General features: G+C 32.0%; 1 pseudogene; it reads left to right on the top strand.

The window, feature by feature from the left end:
- The first annotated feature begins 6,740 nt into the window (after nt 1-6,740).
- On the top strand, nt 6,741-9,783 carry LOC148940993 (uncharacterized; annotated as a pseudogene).
- Nucleotides 9,784-10,149: the final 366 nt, after the last annotated feature.

The raw sequence follows: 10,149 nt of genomic DNA, 5'->3' as shown, positions 1-10,149 counted from the left end.
TATTAGTCTATCCTATATTGATATAGGATAGACATAGGCTAGTAATATAGTGAAAAATACTCTTCGTGCTGTAAATCAAATACAAAAATTTTTTAAGCGTTGTATCGACCCCAAAATTCTGCAGTCGTAAAATGTACGAAAGATACACTTACCTTGTGGAAATTTTTTATTTTTTACCATCCCTCCCCCCCCCCCTGGAATTTTGCCCTCCAGATATGTCAATGTTCTGTTACTGAAAATCGGAAAGCTAGTTCAGAGAGATTTTTATAGACAGAAGACCAAATTTCCTAATGTCATCCTTTAAGGCCTAATTTCCAAGCCTTTCAACACAATAAAATAGCCATCTAAACAGTTTGATTTGATATGTGTGGGGAAAAGGTGGGTGTTAGAGGGGGTTTAGTGGCCCTGTGATTAAAGTGAAGAACAATACTAGTTGACCTGTGACGAAAGTGATGAAGTGACGAATAGTAATTAAATGGCCGATTTAAGTTTTCCTGTTTTTAATAATAAGTTTTTTTCAATTTCTATTAGAATGATTTTGAAGGATTTAAGGCTCTTTTTCGAAATTTCTGCTAGTTTATTTTCGTAAATCTTAAACATCGATTTATTCAATATGGCCAAGAGTTGCCACTCTTGAATCGGATTCTATTCTGAATAATATTTGATTTTACTCAGGAAAAGGAGTTTGTTTAAGTACATTTTTACTCTCGGTTATTGTAGGCCGGGATTTGTCAGTAACCCATGATGTATGAGGTTTTACTGCAGCAGTATAATCTTGTTATTTTGGTACTTTCCTTTTTGCTTCTTATAGTGAATAATAAAAAAATGAATGAAAGACCTATTATAATCTCCCCCCCCCCCATTCGGTATTCACGGCCAAACTGGAGGACTCTCAAGGAGGTAAAATATAAGGAAACACAGTGACGAGGACCTGTGCAGTCCCTGTGCCTCTGTTCTGAATGCCTCTGAATAGTTTCTTTTTGTCTCTTTCTGAAAGGAAAAGTCGCTTAAATCAGTTTCCTTGCGTATTTTTTCAGCCGACTCCTACTATGGATTCTTTTTCTTGTTTTTCATATCATGTAAAATTATCTCTGTCTCTTTAAATATTAAAAATAGTATATATTAGTATTAGTGAAAAATAATTAAATGGCCTATTTAAGTTTTCCTTATTAAAATAATAATTTTTTTTTCGATCATTATTAAATTTAATATTTATAATAAAAAAAAATGTGAATTTGATTTTTTTTTATTGTGAAATACCTCTAGGAAAGAAGTGAACCAAATTTAACGCAAAGAGATCGTATTCAGGAGAGGCAGAACTCGCAGAAATGATTTTGAAAAAAAGTATTAATGTTTAAGAGTATGCCGAACACCTCTACTTCGAGTATATAATATGTATTCTTTGGTCCTAACTTACTACCTCACCTTTATAAAACTTGCTGTTATAAACAGTCACCCATCCCCACAGCTTGCTCACGTTTTATTTGAAAGTTTCAAGATAGGGTAAATACTTATTATACTCCTGCTAAAGCGTATGCTACGTTTAATAGTAAATGTTCTCTGTCAGGAGGAACTGGGGGGAGGGGTTCAAACCCTTCTTATATAAGATTAGTTTTTCGTAGTTTTTTTCCAACTTAATTATATAAAGTTTCTTTAACTTTAAGAATATGAGCTCAATTTGTAATTTCATACATAGTTTGTGCTGCAGTGCAGTGAGAATTTTTTGATGTATTTTTCACCATAGTTGCAAATATTTTTTCCGTGTCGCCCATTTGCATTTAACTTTCGTTTAATAAAGAAATATATAAAAATTGATATTTTTTTGGTGCATACGTGTCTCCAAGCATCTTTTTTTTTGCTTTGGCATAAGTTATTTTCTAATTATAGTTATTTATCATAAGCTATTCAATTTTTCAATGACGAAAACAAGGAAACTCAGCCTTCCTTCCCGCCAAAAGCTGTGTGTCTTATTCTTTTGAACTTATTTGCCATAAAACCAACGTTTTAAATTTGTTATCTAAATTCGCCTTAAATTTTCTTTTAGAACTTGATGATGCTCTACCAAATGATGATAAGAGTCTTTTTGGAATTACTAATTCTTCATTTATGCGTAAAAAGGAAGTTTTCACACAGAAAAGTTTTTTTTAGAGACGCATGTGCAATGCCTGAACCAGATTGCCGCCCTCTTAAATTGAAGCCAGACAGTAATATGGACGATGGTATATTTTTTGTATTAACTTATTTTTACAATATATAGAGGTGGTTGCCGTATCATGAGGGATTACTGGGTTCAAATCTACTTATACATAGGCTCTGATTAAGGTCGTATCCTGGGGGCTCGGGTTCCTGAGAAGGGCAGATAACCCCCATGCCTTCTCTATATCAGAACACAATTTGTTCTTTACTAAAAAAAAAAAAAAAAAAAAAAGACTTTCGATTGTCATTTTATTTTAAAAATATATATTATTATTCCTTAAGGATTTGATAATTTTTTTATTTTGTAAAATAAGAAAAGTGAAAACATTTCAAACGTATTTGATTTTCAGTGAAGTGCAAGTTTTGTTCTGGTCTTGAGGTTATCAGCCCTACTCATGTTATTTTTTACTCGCATTGAGTTTGACTCGGCTATTTATTGTAATTTTTGTTCAATTTTGAATTTCATTTATGTATTGATTGTGATTTGTGATAGTTTTACGCTTGGAAGATTATTTGCTTTTTTTTGCTCATTCTTGGCTTAATGGAGCTCTTTACTTGTCTCTGAAAATCTTTTTTGGGGGAAAAGTATATTAAATTAAATTCTGTTCGTTTTTTATTGACACTCGTTAGTCTTTCTCATGGAAAAAAAATTATTTTGTATCGATCTATAAGAATCCATAGTATGGGTGGCTATTCGTATGTTCGAGAAACTTTTTCATCCGTTTATTAATCTTGACACAAACAGCATTTTTAATTTAATTTTATAGCTTCTAAAGTTGACCTGAAAAATAAAACTTAATATCATTCCCAAGATGTGTCTCTTTGACAACCTGGATACACTTACACTCTTTTTATTTGGTTAAATTTTAAGAGCAGAAGTAGTAATAGTAGTATCCCCAAAAGTTTTAACTTAATACCACTAGTCTTTCTCGATATATTGCTGATGGGTCTTATTGGCAACCATAAACACAATGTCTTTCGATTTATTTCAAAGCGACATTTAGTTTTAAAGCATAATGGGCCAGTTGCATAATTGTGAGGATTGACGTGCCTAACACCCCTTAAGATAAAGTATCTGATCCATTCTACGATACTGAACAAAATGGGTGTCTCAAAGGTTTGACTGAATGCGTTTGGTAAATGAATGGGCTTGAGAGAAGGCCTACTTGCCCTCCAATCCCTTTTTACTCTTAAAAGGGGCAACAGAACTTTTAATTTTGAATTCAATTAGCCTCTTTAAAAGTTTCAATGATATTTCTGGCTATTCTAAAGTGGTGCTGCCTATGATATTGCTTATATGACCTTTTGAAAACCTGCTTGCATATATTTTTTTCCTTTAATTGAAACTCCTAAACGTTCCCTAAAGAGTTTCATCTTAATACCCTTAGCGTCATTAGTTACATTAACTGTAGTGGTAGTATTGAAAGTATACATATAGTGCCTTCTGGCTAGTTCAAAATCCCCCACAACTTCACCTTAAAGGTCTAAATTAATAACAAGTTGACAATTTGGGGAGGTTGACATCCCCAAAGACATAATTACTGGACCTTTCAATAATGCGGAACAAAATATTTCTCTTAAAATTTTGATTGAATGTGTTTGGGAAATGAGGCGGGCTGTTCTCTTTTAACTTTTGACTCTTGAAAAGGATATTAGATCTTCTAAAGTCCAATCGACTAAGCCACATCTGATCCGAAGTTTACTTGATCATCCGTTCCGTAAGAACCTTATATGCCCCGGGTATAAATTACTACCCTTGCACCTTGGCTTTGAAGGGTTGTGTCTACCTTGAAGCCATTGTTATTTGTTATTGGTAATATTTTTAACTAAATCGGTATCTAACATTTGTGATTGGATGCTGGGGGGGACTACCTGGTGTTAGGGGGGGGGTGTAGAGAGCCTGTATTAATTGTGACTATTAAAAGGGAACTAGAACTATACAGTTCCGATCAAATAAGCTTCATCCAAAGTTCAAACAACCACACTTACCATGAAACGCTTATATGCCCCCGGGGTATAACTTACAATCCGGCCCCCCAGTCTATGGGGGGTTGTATCAACCCTAAAGGCCTTGCTGTGGGATTTTTGGACTGATTTTGAAAAAATGGTTATCTCGAAATTGCAGTTATATAGAACATCAAAAAAATATAAATATCTTAATATAATAGCTTATTAGCTATAATTTATAAATATCAGCTATTCATCTTATTTTAGAACAAACTTGTCTTGTGTTTTTTTGAACAAAAATATCTGTTTTGCATTCACTTTTCCGTTGAAGACTCAAATGCCATTCTGGTCCTTTCAGCCTTTAATAAATTTTATTAAATAAAAGACTTAAATAAATAAAAAATTATTAAAATTTAAAGGTATATATATCATTATATTTAATCTAAACTGACAATCCACAGTCATTTTCTTTTCAGATAAATGCAAATTAAAATGGAGTTTACGCGATCACCCTTTTCTGTACATACCTTATATACCCCCAGGGAATAACTTATAACCATTGCCCGGACGGCTGGGGGGGGGTCATCGGTAAAGACGTAATATCCCGAACTTTCAATGAAGTTTAACAAAAGGGCGATCTCTAAATGTGTTTTTTTAAATGGTTGGGCAATTCGCCCTTCAATAACTTTCACGGTTGGTTCAATCACTTCAATTGAATCACGTGGTAGGATGGGCAAGTCACCCTTCAATCACTTTCAACCACTAAAAAGGGTACTATCTCTTTCAATTTCCAATCGAACGAGCTATTTTCAAAGTTTCTACGACAACAATGGCCATTTCAAAATTACTATGAGATGCATTTCAGGAAAATATTGAGGTATGAGGGGGTCTCCACCCTCTGATCACTTTGAATCTTTAAAAGGGCGCTAGAACTTCTGATCAACAATCCCATGAGCCCCATCCGAAGTTTATACTATCACCCTTTCTATATATATATACCTTATCTTCCACAAGGGTATAAATTACGACCCTAGCTCTGAGGGCTCTGGAGGGGTTGTCATCCTCAAAGACAGACTTTCCGGACCTTTCATTTACGTTGAACAAAATGTCTAGCTAATAATTGTGTTTAGATGTGTTTGGGAAAATGGTGAGCTGGCGGGGGGGGGGTAGTTTACCGCCAAAAACTTTCAACTTTTGAAAAGAGCACCATTCCTCTCAATTTCCAATCGAATGAGTCTTTTTCGAAGTTTCTGGGACAACAATAAAATCATCGCTTTAAATTTTCATCTAAATTCGCCCAAAATTTCCCTTAGAACTTGATGACGCATTACCAAATGATGATAAGAGTCTGTTTGGAAGTACTTATCCTTCTTTAATCTGTAAAGAGGAAGTTCTCATAGAGAAAATCTTTTCTCTTAAATTGGAGCCAAATAGTAATGAGGACGATGGTATGATTTATGTATTTGCTTATTCATATAATATATATATATATATATATATATATATATATATATATATATATATATATATATATATATATATATATATATATATATATATATATATATATATATATATATATATATATATATATATATATATATATATATATAATTTTTATGTCATATTTAAAAATAAGTTTAAAATCATGAATTTCCTAAATTCTGGTAAAGACGTAACCCCAGTTACTCCCCAAAGATGGATTTATCAAAAACCATGTGGCTGTGGCCATTTTTATGCTGGTAAAACCCATCAAAATTTAGAAAAACGCCTACAATTATACAAAGATGACATAACTAAAGCTTTAAATTCTAATAGTACAAATATTTTCTTTGAATCTGCTTTAAGCAGTCACATATATGATAACCCTAGTCATAAATTGCTTTTCTAAGAAACTTGCCTTATTAGTGAACAGTTGTTCAAGAGGCAATTGAAATTAAAATCAAAATAAACTGTAATATTTCTTTAAATTGTGATTTGGGGGACTATTCGCTTAATGCCCTTTACACAAACTTTATCATAAATGATTTAACTAATTATATTAAAATACCAGTAAATAACTCCAATATTAGCTTTAAAAGCTTGTCTATAAGAATTTTTATTCCATTTGAATGAATTGTTCACTGTCCACTTCGCTTGGTGTACCAGTCCTGGTTGAACTTCCTTGAAGTAATGATATTAGGGCTGTTTTAAAATAATCGAAAAAACTCTTTTAAGTTTTAATGATTGAATTTTAATGTAAGGTTTTTTATATTGTTTTTTATTCTCTTCATTTGTTTTGCTCTTAGATATAGGGTCGAAATGTTCATTTAAAGCTGCGTTCCACTGTCTTGTATAAAATTTCCCTGTTGTTCTACTTATTGTTTGTATATATGTATGTATAAATATATATATATATATATATATATATATATATATATATATATATATATATATATATATATATATATATATATATATATATATATATATATATATATATATATATAACATAATAACATAATAACATATAGTAATATCTAATACATGACCCCACTTTTTAACAGATTTATTTATAACCTTAAGAGTAGAAATTTGAATGGGTGTTGTGCTTTACAAATTATTTCTAGACAGTTAGAACTAAAAGTTAAACTTCAGCGTAAAGAACAATTACAAAATATAATCTGGCTCTTTATTCAGTATCAGAGTTTGTAGAGGAGTATGTGAAAGAACATACCGCCAAAAATCCGATTTATCAACTCATCAAAGAACTCATACTTGAGAAAAACCGTTCGAGTGTGATATATGTGAGAAATGTTTTATATGATATATGTGAGAAAACAAACGTGCTTTTGGAAAATTTAACTTAAATGAGCTTCACTATAAATTTGTTATTTGCTTTAAAGATAAATGTTTGATTATTTTGACCACTTTTGGCTAAGTCTTTTCATATTATTTTGGAAAAATTCTTTTGATATTGTACAAAATTATTTAAAATAATATATACCACAAAGAAAATGTCAGAAATTGTTACAAGGCAGTATATGATAATTATTCTGTGTGAATAAACTGTGTTAATTGATGAAAGTAGAGAGTTTAGATAGTCCATGAAAAGCATATAGTAATATCTAATAGATGACCCCGCTTTTAAGCAGATTAATTTCTAACCTTAAGAGTATAAATTTGAATGGGTGTTGTGTTTCACAAGTTATTCTTAGACAGTTAGAAAAACATGTACTTTGGCTTTATTCAGTATCAGACGAATAAAGATTTCTTAGAGGAGTCAGAAGTTTATTTCCAAATTTACATTTATAGACTAATTAAATACTGAAGGGTCATTAAAATTATTTATATTATTGTGTAAAGGAAAAATGTTAATAGTGGGTGATTAATTTTGAAAAAAATTGCATTATTTCAGTTCTCCCTGTTGCAGTGTCCTATCATAATGGTATCATGTGGAATCATGTGGAATGTGGAACATCTAGCATGCCCCGTGTGACAAGAATGTGGCTAAAAACAGAATCAAATTTGAATTGTCAAGGTGAGATACCAAGTAACATTAGTGTATTTGCTGAGGATAATGTAACAAAATATGAGGATTTTAATGGTGAATAAAAATCTTTCAAGTGTAATGTATGTGAAAAAACATGTTGCCAAAAATCCGATTCATCGACTCATCAAAGAACTCATACTGGAGAAAAACCGTGCGAGTGTGATGTATGTAACAAACGTTTTGCTAAAAGTTCCTATTTAAAGAGACATCTAAGAACTCATCCTGGGGAAAAACTTTTCAAACGCGGTATATGTGAGAAAACCTTCACCCAGAGATCTACCCTATCTTATCATCAAAATACTCATGCCGGAGAAAAACCTTTCAAATGCAATATATGTAAGAGAACATTCAGCCAAAAGCCCCACCTGGCTATTCATCAAAGAACTCATACTGGGGAAAAACCTTTCAACTGTGATATATGTGAGAAAACATTCAGCCTAAAATCCACACTATCATCTCACCTTAGAACTCATACTTGAGAAAAACCGTTCAAATGCAATATATGTGAGACAACATTCAGCCAAAAGTCCCACCTGGCTATTCATCAAAGAGCTCATACTGGGGAAAAACCTTTCAAATGCGATATATGTGAGAAAACATTCAGCCAAAGCTGCGCCCTATCTTATCATCAATATATTCATACTGGAGAAAAGCCTTTCGAATGTGACGTATGTAAGAAATGTTTTAATTTTAGTTCCAATTTAAAAACACATCAAAGACATCATACTGGAGAAAAACCTTTCAAATGTGGAATATGTGAGAAAACATTCAGTCAGAAATCCGCCTTATCTTATCATCAATATATTCATACTGGAGAAAAACCCTTCAAATGTGACATATGTAAGAAATATTTTAATTCTAGTTTCAATTTAAAAACACATCAAAGAGATCATACCAGGGAAAAACCTTTCAAATGTAATAAATGTGAGAAAACATTCAACCAAATCTCCGCCCTATCTTATCATCAATATACTCATACTGGAGAAAAGCCTTTCGAATGTGACGCATGTAATAAATGTTTTACTTCTAATTCCAAGTTAAATACACATCAAAGGAATCAAACCGGAAAAAAACCGTTCAAATGTAATATATGTGAGACAAAATTCAGCCAAAAAGCCCATATGTCTATTCATCTAAAAACTCATACTGGAGAAAAACCTTTCAACTGCAATATGTGTGAGAAAACATTCAGCCAAAGCTGCGCCCTATCTTATCATCAATATATTCATACTGGAGAAAAGCCTTTCGAATGTGACGTATGTAAGAAACGTTTTACTTCAAGTTCCAATTTAAATACACATCAAAGAACTCATACTAAAAAAAAACCTTTCAAATGTAATATATGTGAGAGAACATTCAGCCAAAAGCCCCTCCTGGCTACTCATCAAAGAACTCATACTGTGGAAAGACCGTTTGAGTGTGATGTATGTAAGAAGCGTTTTACTTCAAGTTTTTGTTTAAATAGACATCGAAGAGCTCATACTGGAGAAAAACCTTTCAAATGCGATATGTGTGAGAAAACATTTAGTGACAAATCCAATCTATCAGCTCATCGAATAACTCATACTCGAGAAAAACCTTTCGAGTTTGATGTATATAAGAAATGAGATACTTCAAGTTCTGATTTAAATAAACATCAAAGAACTCATACTGGAGGAAAACATTGCAATTGTGATATATGTAAAAAGTTTTTCACTTCTAGTTCCAATTTAAATAATCATCAAATAACTCATACTGGGAGAAAAAATCTTTCAAGTGCGATATATGTAAGAAAACAATCTCCCGAAATCCCCTCCTTCACCAAAGAACTCACCCAGGAGAAAAACGTTTCGAACATGTTGAACGATGAGAAATCATTCCTTTTATAATCTGCTCTAGTTTATCATGATTAATCTCATTTTGTACAAATATATTTCCAATGTGTTTAATATAAGGAACATTAACTTAAGCTCTATTTAGAATTCATGCTTGTTAAAACTGACTGACTATGATATTTGTAGGTTAGAAACGTTTTACTGCAAGCTGGAATTGATCTTATTGTGAAAACACTCTAGAGTTAGCTGTATAACTCTATGCTGTATATTTTCAGTGTTGACTTTGTGTTTTAATCTATTTGAGTTCTTGCTGTTTACTGTGATATTAAAAATATGTCTCACTGATACTTAAGTCCTCTTGCAACACGTGGCAAAGGCCGTAGCAGGCTCGAGATCACTGAATATTTTGATTCCCCTACAAATTATTGCTGGCATGATACTGATTCAAACATAGGTTTCTGAAGATAAAGTTTAAAATAGCTTTTTAAAACAGTGTGTGCTTGGATTGTGTAAACAGCTATACAAAAAAACATTTTAATTTATTCAAAATTTCAAAGGCCTGGTCAAAGTAAAGGAATAACTAATGTAGGCATAACGTACACGAAATTTTGTTACCCGAATAATCAGAGGAAGTACATGAGACATTGGTTGTATTATTTG

Source organism: Artemia sp. Qi Xiang Cuo, chromosome 19, assembly GCF_049724085.1.
Source record: "Artemia sp. Qi Xiang Cuo chromosome 19, ASM4972408v1, whole genome shotgun sequence".
Lineage (NCBI taxonomy): Eukaryota > Metazoa > Arthropoda > Branchiopoda > Anostraca > Artemiidae > Artemia > Artemia sp. Qi Xiang Cuo.
The sequence above is the reverse complement of the archived record's forward strand: the minus strand, read 5'-3'. Positions and strand labels throughout refer to the sequence as shown.